The sequence below is a fragment of the Vespa crabro genome, chromosome 4 (assembly GCF_910589235.1).
Source record: "Vespa crabro chromosome 4, iyVesCrab1.2, whole genome shotgun sequence".
Lineage (NCBI taxonomy): Eukaryota > Metazoa > Arthropoda > Insecta > Hymenoptera > Vespidae > Vespa > Vespa crabro.
In genome coordinates this window covers 11,996,529-12,013,469 of record NC_060958.1, presented here as the reverse complement: position 1 = coordinate 12,013,469, position 16,941 = coordinate 11,996,529, and the positions used below count along the sequence as shown (strand labels likewise).

The window sequence follows — 16,941 nt, the reverse complement described above, 5'->3', positions numbered from 1 at the left end:
ATTCGTGTGAAAATTTCATACGATTAGTTGCGCGTTATGCGGAGAGAATTGCTCGATTTTATCTTTAAAATTTTACAATGACGAAGAAATTTTTTGTCGATCGCTTTGTTACATTATTCGTTAAGCTAATCCTAAACTAACGTCCTAAACTACTTGGTCGCTTGGTTAACCAAAGTGAGACACTAGCAGGAACCACCTTTATTCGCTAGCACAGGATCGAAAACATGTTCTGCGTTTCGTCTCTTTCTCTCGGTCTCTCGGGCACGCAGTTTATATAAGGGTCTAGCACATGGCTCCATTATCTATGCTAATTAAGGAAACGCCGGCCATCATAACGGGAATGCGGAATCACGAAGCGTAAGGGAGTTAAACGATAAACTTTGAGCGAGACCGTTGAGAACGGGTGAGTCGGGATGGGACGAGGCGAGGCGAGCCGAACAATGACTCCTTGACACACACGTCCGATGCCGGATAAGGGCCGATTAGTCTTATATCTGATTCGGACGTGCCGTTAGCGCGTTATGCGCCATTAACGCTCGTTCAGATTTTTGTCGGTAACCGAACGTGAAGCGATCACATGGGCCCACCACATCCCCACCCTACGTATCTTCGTTTACGATCTCGACAACGACCACGTACATCACTTTTTTCTCATTATACCAGATTAGTTTACTTAGGCGTCCAAAACAACCGCCATATTTTAGATGAAATTTATTTTAATCGTCGGACGTGAAATTGCTAGGTTACTCGAACCACGGGACGACGTCCACATAAATTTTATATGAAAATTATGGGAAATTATCTATTATACCGTGCCTTTCTTCAAACGTCAATCCTTATGTTTCCAATATAACGAATAGATCTTACTCGCGTTGAAATGGCGAAACTATAGAAATACTATTCGAACGCCGCTGTCAAAGTTATAGCAAAGCCTCTTGCGCCTTCTATTATACTTGCCGAGTGGTAAACGACCTGTCGGAAAAATATGTTTCTCCGAAACGTCCAAGTATTCACGTATTACGTAAGCAGGCGCGATTAGCTTCGTTATAGAACTCCGCGTTTTAATTTTTCCATATAACGCCTTTATTTACATCATCCCTGTAGGTCCTTTCGAAGGGCAAAAAGAAAATAAAAATCGTTTATTGCCGTTCGTTGCATTTTTCAAATCTATCCGCGTGGATAAAAGTAAGAATTTTTTTTGAGCGATAAAGAACGAAAGAAATTATTAGACCAAAGTCAAAGGGGATTTCCATTTAAAATCTCCATTGTATCAGTTTTTCTATACGGCGGAGCGTTGTAATAAGGTCAAAATGTATTATTAGAATGCGACCCAAGTAGAACAGACTTAAAATTAAAATTAAAATACTCAAAGGGGAAAGCGAAAGAGCACCGAACAAGAGAGACCGTGTACTCGCATTTATACTTATTTCACGAACTATGGCGACTACTTTTACGAAGCAGAAACGATAATAAGACAATAAATAAAATAAGGAGCTTCCTAAGAATATTAACTGCGAGGAAGGGTCCATCATTAAAAAGCAACCCTGGCACGTTTCCTTCTTTTGGTCTTTACGAAGCCGCCTCGCTACGTCCATTGATCTTGAGAGAGAGAGAGAGAGAGAGAGAGAGAGAGAGGGAGAGAGATAAGCCGCTTTCGTTACGAAGCACGTAGAACGCGCGCGAGCACTGATCGCATCAAAATTTATTTCGCGACAGTATGATTAATAACACCTACTTCTGCGTGTAATATATCACGCGTAATGATGTAATAACTGGTTTGCAGTTTTAAGTAGCGCTACTTATCTCGCGGTACATTTTCTTCTTAATAACGTCCGAACCGAAACGTAAAGCTCGGAAATAAATGTCATTGTTAGAACGTTTCATTTCAGACGCTTCGCGATAGTAGAGAGAGAATCCTTTGCGGAGAAAATTTTGTGTGATTAGATATAACGACGAACGATATCGTTGAACGTTCAAAGAAAAGAAAAAGAAAAAGGCACGAGGATGAAAGGGTTCGTGGCAGCGCTTGGTCATTGGGAAAGCGATTCTCCAGGACGAACGACTGTTTCCTTTTATTTACGACCTCGGCGTCACACTGTTTTCCCTCGATCGAAATAACCGTGCTCGGCAGTTGTGCGAAAGACACGCTCTGACACACCGTTGAGAATTATTTCCACTCTTCGTTGCGCTCCGCTTACAATCTCCCCTCGGCCCAATGCCCCCCGCCCCCCGACCGACCGACCCCAACCCAACCCTACCCTACCCATTTCTCTTTCGCTCTTCCAACGTCGACGTCCATCCGGCATCGTCCTAACCCAATTAACATCGAACAAAACGGCGTAATTGACTTTTTTCTCCGCGTCCGCGTTACTAACGCGAGAAAAACGCTTGTCCATACATCACGTATACAACAAACACACATACCCAAACGCAAATACGTCGGTAGGTTTTTCATACGCTCGCAAGAGATCCTCGTGGATATTAACGTTTTATCAAGATCGATTCTCGTTGCACCGATAATTCGATCTGATGTCAGTGTAACGAAATGGACGTCGAGATGACAAGAGGAGAAAAAGAATCTCGCTGAGAGACGGCTACATCGAACGCTACATCGGTCGCAACGTCATATAGCAATTTACGTCATGCACTATTATTATTTCCCTTATTTCTCTTATAAATGCAATTTATTGATATTTTTTATGTACGCAAACACAAATTGCGACTACTTCGCAGTCGTTGCTAGAGAGGAGAGAAAGGGGAGGGGCAAACGAAATCCTGTTATTTGTTAATTATCCTATTACTTTAGAAAAGTTTTCTTTCTTACGTGAGATCGCATGTGTGTGTGTGTGTGTGTGTATATATATATATATATATATATATATATATACATATTCGTCTCTATCGCGTTTCATTTCGAAAGCAATAGGCTTTACATAGGTCGTTTTATTTATAGAACGTTGCTCGACCGAATTAGATAGAAACTTTTCAACGAGTCTCTCACGCGTGCATAGATTATATATATATGCGCGTACCTAATTGGATGAACGTACAATTCGAGGGAATAATTTAATACGCGTTAGTGGATCGATTTGAAAACGATCATTCGTGCCGCATATAAAGCACGTCCATTCTATCGCGATATTGCGTGGCACCGATTCAGATTTTGATACGTTAAACGAACGGATAATTCGCTTTTTCTCTTGATTTCACGGAAAAGCTCGCGCATATGAATAATTAGGTACGTTCGTAGAAGGGAGATTTTAGGGCAACAGAGAGAAGACCAAGAAATATTATCCATGACTTTGGTCTTGGCTTTGGATTACAATTAACGAAAGTGCAGAGTGCACACGCGATTTACGACGGTCTCCTTTTCACCTCCCACGTTTGCTCGCGTCGCGTCACGTCGCATCGCGTCGCTTCGCCTCGCCTCGCCTCGCCACGCCTCGCCTCCCAAGAGGCTACCCTTAATTCGATAATACGGTCCTGGAAGCGAACGATATCGTGCTCGGGTCCGAGGAGTCGCGTGAGTTTCCTTCATTTTCGAGGGCAATTCCGCGCGAACACCGAGAGAGAAAGGGAGCTAACGAAACGATTACTTTTGCGTTTCTTCCCTCCCACCTGCTAGTCTCCTTCGACAACGGATAAGATCGTAGATCGTCGGTATGGTAGGGGAAAGGAAAGAATTATTTTCACGTGTTGCGTGTCACCGTAAGATCCGATAATTCGCTTCTCTAAGGACTTTTTACGATAGCGTAAAAAGCAAGGACAAAAGTGGAGAATTCTCTTCTCCCTTTTCCGCGTCGAAATGAGCACGACTTAAAAATATCTAGATGATTTGTCTTTCGTTTAAATTTCGTCATAGATACGTTACCGTAAATGATCACGAAGGCCATTGATAAAAATTCATTGACGAGCGAGTCGAAGGGACGCGCGACGAAGAAGACGTAACGAAAGGAAAATGCGAATTTTACTCGATCATACGTAGACGCGTTATGTCGTAATTATTTTCGAGCGAAGCGAGATATGGGCGCGAGTCGTAAAACTGCATTGCTTTATATTGCCTTGCTTGTTTCGCTTGGAAAATATTACAACTGTTTACGTTCCTTTCTATGGAGAATCATATATTATTACCAACGTGTACGATGGAAAAATAATGTTATACGTGAATAGCAGAGATCGCTTGATATTACCATTTTCGGAAACATTTATATTTCGATGAAAATATTTCGAAATGTTTATTTCGATAAAAATATTCGCTCACAAGTGGATGTCATATTAGATAGATATATATCCACTTACCGAAACCGATACGATTATGAGTTGAGTATATTCTTTCTTTCTTTCTTTCTTTTTCCCTTCTTTTTTCGTCTCTCTTCCTATTGCAAAAAAAAAAGAAGAAAATTTTTTTCCACGGTAGTATAATATTTGGTTGTTAGTCGCGTATATGTGCACGCGGGCGTATCGCGTAAAATACATATTAAGAAGCAAAAACGTCGGCAAAGTATTTTCGCTACAAAATAATTCCACGAAAGTAGCGTGCAAAGGACGATCTTAATATTTAATCCAACCGTGCGTTCTTCGGAGCTCGACTTTTTCTCAACGAGTACAACGATAAAAGGGCCCTTTGAAGAAGGCGGAAAAGCGTTTAATTATCCGCCTGCTCCTAACATTTCCATGTAATGCGAATCTTCGAGGCATAAAAAGGATTTACGTTTATCGAAGATTCGCCCGTTTCTACCCAGCTATACGAGATACTCGAGAAATCACGAGGGAACATTACATAGCCTTTTTTCTTCTTTTTTATTTTAACTCACAATTTCATTCTGCAGCGTCGTTGGCGTGGTCGACATACAAAAATAACGATTTAAAAGAAATAAAAATTGTCGTCGTTTCATCGACAAATAGGAATGTATTTTTCCTTCGTACAGAGGACGGAGACACAAATCGTTTTAGTATATTCTATGTATATTGTATGATTAGCGAAACAAGACTCTTTCTTACTCTCTTACGTGGCAGCTATGTATGCATGAGAAAAGAAGCGACTTGCGGTTCGTTCATGAATAATGCGTTAAATGAACGTTTATATTTGCGAATGAAGGAAGCAACACCAACCACCGTGTGTCTCTTATTCCAAAATCCTCGCTAAACGTCACGCGCTTCTGACTTTTCCGCCGAGAATGAGTTTAAATCTAAATAAAATTTTCCCTTCCTTTTTCTGCATTTTTATTCTACGTGCAATCAATAATTGCTCGAAAGACCATTCTTTCTCTGTTTGTACAAATATTTCTATTGTCTTCAGTATTATCTTTCCTCTGGGAGAAGAGAAAGTACGTACGAGAGTAATGAAAATTTTGTTTCCTCCTGATATTAAGTTTACGAACATCTTTCCAGTCTTTCTCACTTTTAATTCGGCCAAACTTTGTCTCTCTCTATCTCTCTCCTTTTCGGTTTCTCTATTCATTTTCCTCTTTTTTCATTGTTATACCAGCAAAACGGCGCACGTGGCAAGGGACGAAATAAAGAAGCAAAACCCGACGGAAGGATACAGGGTGAAGAGGCAAAAGGTGGTGGAAACATTGCGCGCTCTTAGATCTCGGCTTGTGCAACTTTAAAGTAGTTCGTGTCTAGCCTGGGTATATAAAGGGTCTATATGCTGTGTATGCGAGTGCTATAAACGTTTCTGCTTATACCGGCTATGCTCGTTTATTTATGAGTTATCCGAGCAACCACTAGTGTGATATCAAGTCCGATTTCTTGCTTTCCTACCGTCGCGTTAGACCTACATACATACGTGTGGATTTCGTAATGCCTGTCTTTTCCAATATACAACTATACGTATGCGTTTATCTATGCCCGTGTACGAGTACACGCGTGTATAAGTATATACATGTGTGTGTGCGTGTGCTCGTATAAATACACACATACATACATACATACATACACACATACATACACACACACACATATATATATATATATATATATGTATATATATATGTATATATCGTAAGGACGATTTATCGTATCGATCGTTGCGCAATTCTACCGTCAGTATCCTCCTCTTTCACCTCCCCTTAACCCTCTTGTTTCCTTATCTCGGTTAAAGGAAACCATCCACTTCCTTTCTCGATCGACTTATCCCCGATAGAATCGCGTCGATGTTCTCTATTTACGAAGGAAATTTACCTGATATCGCAACTATCAAAGCAAATAACAGAATCACGGAATTAACGATTGCATTCGTGTTCGTTCGTTTCATTATAGTTTTCCATTGTTTTCCGATCAGCTATCGAAAATAGTCGTATAGATAGGTTTTTCGACGACGACGGCCGCAGCGCATAGATTATTCTTCTTATCGCTTCCGATTCTTGTTACGTTCGTTGTTCGTTCAACGCGAATGTAATAAAGGCCGATGGATAACAATGGATCGAACGAAACCGTACTCGAAAACAATAGACAAAATTACAATCGTTGCGGATAGCTTTGTTATACGAGAGTAAGAGAGAGAGAGAGAGAGAGAAAGCGTTCCCTTCCTGTAAAACTTAAGCTTGCGCCAGTACTTTTATACAATATGTATTTAAGAAATTCGCACGAACGAATCCTCTAAAGAATCTTTGCTTTTCTTTGAATTTCTCAAAATAGGAGAGTGGTGTTAACCCCTTGATCGATACAAAGGTACCGTCGTCTACACGTACATTTTCAATTTTGTACCGCCCTCATATTTTCGTTAATATAAGCCTTCTCTTGTTATTTTAACGATAGATTAATTTGCTCGTTGAACATGAAGATATCTTTGTTGGTTCTACGACGTTTTGTAAATTAGTTTAGTAGCACTGCGGTAACTTACTACTCAAAGAGTTAAGGAGCTAGCGGTCCGGTACCGACAACTCTGGCATCTTCGTCCACGTAAACGGTAACGCGGTCTAACTACTCTAACCTTCTCTTAAGCCTTGATATTCTCCGTAGAGAGAGTACTCCTTGCGGAATATCAGAACTACTATATGTTACGTCGCGCCGTGCGTACGAATATACACAAGAATTATTTCCGTGTTCGCTCGAAAGGTCTCTACTACGGTAAAACGTTAAGTACACCTTCCACCCCTTCCTTTTTATTCCACCGACTTTGGCGTCAACCAGAACGGTACGTGTACATGTATAGCTTTATGAAAAGCACCGTCCAACGTTCGGTCGACTCATTAGAAATCTCATATATTCGGATAAGAGCTTTCCTGCGCCTTTAGAAAAGAGATCTCAAAGCTTTGACCGTTCGTACGTGTCCGCTGGAAACCTGCTGCCGTCTCAACGAACGGCACCATTCGCATGGGAGTCGACTATAAATCGCCAATAAAATGTATTTCTCAGCGACTTCAATTTTTCTTTATTCCTTTATTTTGCATCTGTCGTCATTGTTTTTCTCTTTCTTTTCATACAAATTGTAATAAAATCTCATACGTTTTAGCAAATTATGACCGATTTTTCGTTGATCTAATAAAATTCCTCAGGATGCGAGCATGACATTACGTACGTGGATATATTAAAGTTTTTATCTTTCGACATAGGGAATGCTCTTCATACCAATATGGTTATGTATATTTGAACGATATACATGCATGCGTACATAGAACGGACATTGAAATTGCGCCGCTTGTATTTTACGTTAAACGACACGTCGATTTCCAATTTTGCGCGTTGGCGATTCAATTTCAATGCTTCGAACGATAAAGAGAACAAGAGACAGTCATGGATTGTACACGTTCTCTCGTTTATAAAATAATGTCGCTCGATTTGCATCGAGGTTCATTAATGAGTTTTATATTAATCATTTCTACTTTATTTTTCAAACATTCGGCATATGGGCGCCGAGAGCACTGCGAAGTGCATAGAGCAATTCGTTAATTTCTATCGCGATATACGATTTGCAGGAAAATCGGAAGCATGTGAGAGTGACGTTGCCACGCGAGAGAGAGAGAGAGAGAGAGAGAGAGAGAGAGAGAGACCTAGGTGGAGGGACCCGAAAGGGGAAACAGTTATCGTTCCCTCAGGCTCGATAGAAACAAACTTATCGAAGAATAAATTAGAAATATGAAATTTCGAATGAAAATTTTGGCGTGTTGATTCGATTAAATCTCATGTCGCTAGTACGGTGCTAATTATCATCTAGGTGCCAAATGAAGTCATGTTGCTCTTTCATCTCTATACGACCCCCCCCCCCTCTCTCTCTCTCTGCCTCTCGCCGCATGGGTATAATAACTATCGCATTAATACCAATAGAGGTTTTTAAAAAAGAGAAATCGCGTTAGGGTAAACGCATCGCGTAAATCGCGAGTCTAACGATAATACGTCACGATTACGATGTAGTGCGATAAATTCGACGATGGGACGATTTATTATCGGGAGTGCCAGAAAAATCGTATCATCCGTTATATTTCGACCTTCGACCGATTTCCTTCTTTCGAGCAACTTCCTTTCGCTCGAACGAGCTTACGATATCAAACTACGATAATTTGATACCAGATTAGCATACTCCCTTAAGGAACAACAGGATATTCGTTCTCAACGTTAAATGTGATATAGACATATCGTGCATTTATGTACATTACGCGTTTTGCCTCGTTCTTCCTTGATGAACAATTTAATCGATTCCCGACGAATAACGTAGACACGAACGAAATTGAATTTTATCGGCGTTAACCCGAATTTCGAAATTTCAAAGGAAGTGCGTAAAAGATGCTGCGAGCGCGAGAGGCTTCATCGTGGCCTTCTACAATTCCCCAAATACAGGTACAAAGATGAAGCAAGCAGAGAAGATGTAAAAGCTATGACTTCAAAGAGAATCCACGGTATCTACGTCAAAGAAAGTACGGGACGTACAAGTGTACGACGGATGTGCGGAACCTGTCAAGGGGAAACCTTCAAGAATCTCCTAACTTTTCTCTAAGAAAATGAAAGAACGTCGTTGACGTATATCTAAATGTAAAAGAAAATTTTTTACTTGTTACTTTGTACTCGCTAACGAGATAATTAGTAATGCTGCTTGCTAGTGGAAAAATTCGTCGGTCCTTATCAAGACAGAGAAAAGAGCGCATGACTCTCGTGCGAAAGAAATGAAAAAAAGAAAAAAGAAAAGAACAAAACAAAACGAATGCTAAACAGTAGGTACGTATATCGAAAAATTGTTGAAAATTGAAAGTAATGGACTAGCCGCTGAAAATGAGAATCCGTTCGTAGGTAATTGCTACAAACGTATATACTTATGTATGTATATTCATGTGTGTGTGTGTGTGCGACACCCAATACGCGAATTACGCGTCACGATCAAAGCACATATAGCAAAATTCAAATGTGCCGCGCTACGACGAAGCTCGCTATCGTCGATGGCGTCGCTATCGTTCTTCAATATGGCGCTAGTTCAGGATGACACGCAACGGTTGACAAGGAGCACGGGACCTCTACGGACGAGATCTTTCCCTTTCTTTGCACCTTCCAAAGTTTCAAACTTTGCTCTAGGAGTGCGTGAACGATTCGTAGATTAGGCAAGAAAAGGTGACGAAAAAGGCTCAAGTAATTTGTCTCCTCTCTTTCCTCGACGCCATTCCTTCCCCCCCCCCTCTCCACCTTTCCCCCGCTACACTCCCCCCTCCCTGCATACCTCCCTCTTCTTAATGTTCACACGCACACATACACGCGCGCACGAGAAAGGCTCTTCCTACTTTTTCCTGCTTGAAAACGTTTTAAGGGATGATCCGCGTTACGGATCAAAGGTAAGAGAACGGTAATTTTGCGTGAGGTTAACTGGCGCCAAGCCACGGATTTTCCAGACACTGAGATTTGTCGCCGACGAGAACCACCCACCGAGAGGCGCTGCCGACCTCTGATATTGATTTTCCGGGGGAAAACAGAATAGAGGTGTGCCCATGATATGCTACCGACCGGGTGGTGGACTGGGTGGCGGCCAGCTGGTAGGGCGTTCGTAGCTGGAAAGGGAAGCTCCTGTAACCTCTCGTGCACGTGAAATGGAACAATAGAGTTAGGGCTCGTTCTAGAATAGGACGAAGCTCCCCATAGTTAACCCCATTACGTTGTAGACTTTCCACCTAATATAGATCTATCGGTATTTATTGTTTCAAGCTCGTCGCTTAAAGAGCTCATCGATTTTTTGCGAAAGAAATTTTCGTACCTGCTCTGCGATTAGCGCGGATCTTCTTTCGGTAATCTTGTTTCTTCCTTTCATTGCGCTTGACCTACGCTCGACTCACCTTCCACGAGAAAAATTTGTCAAAGGCTCGTCGTATAGCTCCCACGGAACCTATGCACAGAGCGATTCATGCCTCTCCCGTACGCTCGTTCTCGTCTTTAACGTTTACGACCCTGCTTTCAAACTCGGCTCTTCCCCTCTCTCTATAAGGCCGTGTTGGCTCTTATGACCCCTCGATAGAAACTCGGTGAAACTCGGTCCATACAGACCTCTATCGTAATGACCTGGATCTTTTCATTCGTCCTGATTCACGAGAAAAATGCGAGTTATCGCTTACATATTCGTCGTTGGTTTCGATGAATAATAGGAAGGAATCGCTCGACCATGAAGAATCGTCGTCGCGCTTGCCATTATCAATGACGACAGAAGGACGACGACGACGACGACGACGACGACATTGTTGTAATTATAGAGAATATCTGTCCGACTATTTTACAATCAGGAGAATCGTAAACGGGTGAAGGATCATTTCGCATTGTTTTTACCGTAACCTTTTCCTTTTACGGGACACAAAGGAAGAAGGTACGGTGGCTTCGTTAAGTCGAAAACTCTCCTATCATCTTGACCTTTCGGTGTTCCAGGCAAGAAGTAATTTCATCGCCATCTTACTAACGAGCTATACGTTACATTGTTCAGGACGTACTCGTCGTTCCGCTTATATCTGTCTAGAATAGAATTCTAAAAGAATATTTTCTATTTTCTTATTTCTTAGCGAGATTAAAGAAGAATTCGTCGTCAACACTCTGCCGTCGTTTTCAGATGCGTTCCTAATCGGTCTTTATTTTTACTTTGTCGTTTTTGATACCGTCGAGTACTTAATTCTCTCTCTCTCTCTCTCTCTCTCTCTCTACTTTAGATATTGTTCTTATTTTTTTGCTATCTGGCCGATGCGAGGAATCTCCAAAGGCACCCAACTCTTGCTTCTTTCTATTTTCTATCTGTTACTCGTATCAGACGAAGATAATAGTCGAGCAATTAAATGTGAGAGACTGATAATGATTTAAAATGTGTAATCCCAATTATTCTCGGTCAAAAAGAGTATAGCGCGAATTGGTCGAGTAACGAATCGATCTTGGGAACGTATCACCGAAAGAATCCATTCGGCCAATTTCCTCCTAATCTATCGGGGCCAACTTTCGCTTTCATCTTTAAGGATAACGACGTTATTTCTGTGCCGTGCCAGGACGCGTCGCGTTCTGTTTAACTTAACGCTTTAAACGAATCCCGTGGTAGCGGCAATTCCATTGGTCCTACACCGAGAAAGGCCCTTTCCCCCTAAGGTTAATTGGATCCGCGCGTTTACCGCGCGATTAAATGGACGTTAAACGAGCCGCAACGTTCGTCCGCGTACTCTTCATTTTCTCCTCCTCGTGAATCGCGCTTCGACGCGAAAGGGAACAAACGTTTAAACGTCGTTTTAACAGCCTAAATGCCATTTTCGAGTTCAAAGACCGAGACGAGAGGCGCGTCGAGAGACACGTTCGATTTGGCTCGATTTACCTTTGGGCATACACCTACGTATGCATTTATAATCTCTATATAATCTCTATATAGAGGTTCCCCCCTCCCTCCAATAGAATGCTTCGCGAGCCATTCGAGGGTTACTTCGACGATTGCATATTGAATTACTGTCAACGCGTAAAACGATACCGTTAATGGACGGAAAGATTACTGTGATCTGGAATCGTTTGTTTTCTTTCGATATCGTATAATATATGTGTATAACGTACTGTCCGCGATTGAACTTGCAATCTGATTCTTTTGGATCGGAGAAGCAGTATTTGGAGAATAATAAACGTTTTTCTTTTTCGTTTCGTTCGGCGAAATGAAGCAAAAGAAAGAATTTGACCCAAACGCGATCGATTGCCGTGCGTCGCTCTTGTCGTTCTCTATTCCGTACCATTAGAAATCAAATTAGAAACTTTATTAGGATATAGGAAAGGATGCGTTCCCGACTATATACGCATACGTAATGCATGTGTGTGTGGTTTGATTCCATTAGCGAAGCGAATGGGCGAAACGAATGCTCTCTTTTCATATTGCATATAGAATTTTTTGCCCTTTATTTGCCAACCATTGACTATTTTCGTTTTGCTGTCTATCTTCAGGCGAACTTAAAGCACACATTTCGCAGCTTTGTGGGCATTGTTCTATGATTCCGCAAAATTAGTCGGGCTTAAATTAATCCAACGAATGACGTGAGCTTCACGCTTGGAAACTAATCACACGCGCCAATATACTGGCCATTATTGTTAATTGCGTTCGCGTACTACTGCGAGTGTTCAGCGTATAACGCTTACCGACCAATGGGATTCGTATTAATGGCGGATTTACCGAAATACACAATACATAGGACGTGTCAAAGCGAATATCTACGTCATAGTAGGAGACCGAACGGTCGGTCGCATCGCGTTGGTTAGATACTTTGCTGTAATCACGAAGAGCTCGTGCTTGCTCTTCGATGGCTGATCCGTAATGATGGGGAGTGTACTCAAGTGTAGCATTCGAAGAGATTAGAAAAGATGGATTTAAGCTCCCTTGGCGCTTCCGTTCGATCGTTAACGCTATATACGTATGTATACTATATAAACGCTATATATATATATATATATATACGTATAGTTTATAGAAAATTTCTAGAAAGAAGGAGAGCGTAGGAAGGGAGGACACGCTTTGAATCACATAAATCACATCGATATCGCATGTCGAGATTGAGAATTTCTGTAGTTTGCTTTGACTATAGCAACCGCTAATTAACGCACCGATCTATACAACGAGAAGGGATTGGAAAGGGGGACGAGGACGTATGAATTAGCAGCGAATCGAAATACATAACATGAATCTCGAGCGTCAAGAACATCTCGTCTCTACATCGGATTATCAGAAATCCGAATATGCATACGCACCTGGATGAGAAGGGTTAGGTGACGAAAGGGCGACATAATCTTCGTCACGAGTACTATACGCGCGACACGTAATATTATCGATCCTCGTGGTATCGGACCTCGACGAAGCGAAACCTTTTCGGTTTCACAGGTACAAGGAAAAGGGGAGTAAGAGGTATATAAGTAATTAAGTAGACAGATATACGTATACGATGTTTTACGTCCCGATTGGTGATATATATATATATATATATCATCTTAACTGCTCCTTCCAATAATAATTTCCCAATAATTCGAGGCATTGGCGTTCGCGCAAAACGCACGCGAGAATAGGCAGTGCCTACTATTCTCTAGGTCTAATTCAACGGAAAGTAGTCTCTCCTATCCGCGCTTGGCCGATCGACTCGTTACCGTTATTAGAAGCTCGGCGATATAGGTAGTACGTACGTATAACGGTTTGTCATTCCGCAACAGGTGGTTACATCGAAACGCGTTCGCATCTCGCGCGAAAGAAGCCGCCGATACAATTGGGCACCAGACTGGCGTATCTCGCTAACTAAAACGAGTTCGATCTTCGTTTGGCCAAAGCACACAGTTTACATCGCGTACGCGAAAATATCGTACGTAAAAGCGTATCTTTACCGATTCCAAGTTGAAAGAGGACCCTTTTTCGCGTCCATCAACCTGCGTTCTCTATCCTGCCTTTAAACTTTCCATCTTGAAATTATACTCTAGAACTAGATTGCATCCATTAAAGGGAATCCCTTTAATGCATCTCGTACGCCTCGTAATTACCATAAGATCGAAGAGGCTTACGATTTAAATTGTTTTGCGATCGTACGAATTAGCCAACGATGCGTTGTTATTCGATCGTTAATCGATCATAACGTCATGGAAATACAATCGGACGATCGTTAGAGTGGAGGAGAATATGTATATGTATATATATATATATATATATATATATATATATGTATATATATATCGCGTTTGAAATCAATCGAGTTTTTATTCGAACGAAAGGAGAAATACCGCGGGTCGGCGGTGTTATAAAACAAAGTTTAACTTTGAAAGAGGAGCCTTTTGTCAAGGGCAAGAAAGAAATACGACGTACGTGTCGTTGTTCGTCGATACGAAACGCGATTCCATTCGAAACGCGCGATCGTAATTACGCGAGTTAATTAGAGAGCTTCGAGAGGCTAATTCGAAGCTCCCGGGCTCGATAGACAGCGAACCGACGGCGGTGCGGCGACGGATGTAAGCACCTACTTTGAAGACCGTCGACAAACACGTAATCAACGTTAAGGGGTATCCCCCAGGGGCGCTCAGTGGTTCCTCTAGCTTGGCATTGCTTCGATCTGGATCCTATAGACGGAACAACGACGACGTATTAAGCGAATTCGCCTCCGGCGTCCTCGATTCGCTCGGTATTGGCCGCCGAGTGTGCGTGAATGCTTCTACGCGAGCTACCTATTAGTCCGCTTTCTCGTACAATCTGCCGACACATTGTATGTATCTTGTGCGCGTATGCGTGAAATTGATAAATCGATCGATTCCATGATTCCCCGGTCGGACTAAATCGGTTTTAATTATCTATCGGACTCTATCGTATTTCATTACGAAAGCTATATGAGCCCTCATTTTTCTTTCGCATTTTCTAGGTCGGACACGTACATATTTGACCGATTACGGATTCAACGCGATAGAAAATTGATCGAAATCGATATCGTACATATCGATAACTATAGCGCTCGATGATCCGTTTGCTTCCAAGAGATTTCTCTACGTTGCTGCGAATCGCAACTTCTATTTGTACTACACGCCACGAGATCTCGATATGCGGGCTTGCGAAAGTGCTCCTCTCAGTTATTATCGCCTATCACACCCTTTTTACGGATTTAACGATCATAATGGTCGAGTCTTGGCATATTCGACGATACAAAAATAAAGGATAGATATATAGTTATATTTAGCTGTTCGCGTTTACAAAGAGACTTAAACTTTTAGCGAGGCTTACCATTAATACACTCTTCCTGGAACTCGTACTCGCGCGTACGCACGCGCTTATGGTCGCGCAACTTTCCGCGTTGAGAACGTCATCGTGAATTTTCGATCGTTTATCTGCTAAATATACCACGCGCTTTAGCGCGACTACGTACGCACGGAGGACTACTCGGTGAATAGACTCGCGTCTATCTCCCATACATATATATCTACATAAATATATCGGGTGATCCACGACGGTGTAAAGCGTTGTACCTCGGCTTGACTATATGCACGGTCATCCGCTGTCCCTGGTCAGGACTACACACCCACACGGCGCACCAATCGTGTACATCCAAATTGGACGGGAAATTTAGTGGCCTGTCCCGCGAATCTCGGACTCCGAATTCCCGGCGAACCACCACCACCCGGCTCCAACCTCCCTTCCTGCTTTACGTTCTCCCTATCCAATATCATTTTCCCTTCCATCATCCCTTTTGGCTTCCCTTGAAATATCCCTCCTTCTTGTATATCTCCTTCGACGTTGCCACAAAACTTTATTGACCCAATCGATTTCTTCGATTTGTCAATGTTTTTTTTTATTTACGACTCGAGAAAGGCCGATTCGTAAACGGCGTGAAAAAAATTAATTTGGCGATAACCAGAGATCGAGAGGAAGAGAGAACTCGATTAACTGGTGAATATAGTTTAATATTCATCCAAGGTCTACTTAAGCGTCAATAATAGGCAAATCCCACAGCAGTTCCAACCGAATCAAATGCCGGGTCAATAGTTGTTCGGTTATGTCGCGTTATCGCATTATCGCTTGATGCGAAACTTTTCGTGATCAAATGGGCACGAACGAGAATGAACATTTTTCTTTTACCACTAAAATTAAAACAAAAGAGAAAAGAGACCAACGACGAAAGTAAGTGTACCTCTATCATCTATCGGAAGAAAATTTTATGGGGATTATATTACGCATTTCATTTTTTTCGAGCTCTCGAAAAAAACGTCGACGTTGTCTTCGTCGGACGAGTTAAACGTTCGTTTCGTGGTTTCAGAGGAAATTCTCGTCGACGTCGTCGTTGCAACGAAAAAAATACAGTCCTTCGCGAAGATGCAACGTCGTTAAATCGAGGAGTATCGAAACGTAACGGAGTTTGCCGTAATTTCGTTCCGCTCTTATGGATCGGATGTCATCCGGGCCCTGCCGATATCAAGCCCCTTTCCAAGTTCGATTCTCGATGAGATTATCGAGAAAGCGCATCGTGGGAGAAGATTCCGTCCTTTCCTATGAGAAGGACTGATGAGTGGTCTCGGAGCATTTCCGTGGTTAGTTAAACCATCCCTGAGCGCCTTTTGCCGACATCCGCTCTCTCCATACCTCGGATACAACCCTTAATCCGCTTCGCTACTACGTTTATACCGACGATTAAAGTTCCATCTTAAAACATCTTACCCGCCTCTCTCCCTCTCTCTCTCTCTCTCTCTCTCTCTCTCTCTATTTCTGTTCGGACAAAAAGAAATACAAGACGGACATAAAGTAAAGCTGAACTTTCCATTTATAAATTGACGGCCGTTCGAGACACTCATCCGAGCGATTTCGTCCATTCGCAAATAATCAAGTTGCGAGTAAAATACGTTTTTCGTGGAACAGTGCGAACGTTGGACGATCGGGCGCGATGTTCGTAGAATATTTCATGATATCTGTATCATCGTCTACCGTGCACCGTCCGTTAGACGTTGATATAAATCTCGTGGAATCGTTTCGAACTACCAACTGCTCCGTCATTTTTCTTCGTTAACGAAAAATGA

General features: G+C 42.1%; 1 protein-coding gene and 1 long non-coding RNA gene across 10 annotated transcripts in view; one reads left to right on the top strand and one right to left on the bottom strand.

The window, feature by feature from the left end:
• LOC124423564 (agrin-like) overlaps positions 1-16,941 on the bottom strand; it is a 237,776-nt gene that overhangs the window by 31,817 nt on the left and 189,018 nt on the right. The window lies entirely within an intron of this gene.
• The window catches only part of LOC124423572, a 40,152-nt gene continuing 27,593 nt past the window's right edge, over positions 4,383-16,941 (top strand). The window contains exon 1 of the long non-coding RNA XR_006942117.1: positions 4,383-9,543. This is a non-coding gene — a long non-coding RNA (uncharacterized LOC124423572). The remainder of the gene's footprint in view (positions 9,544-16,941) is intronic.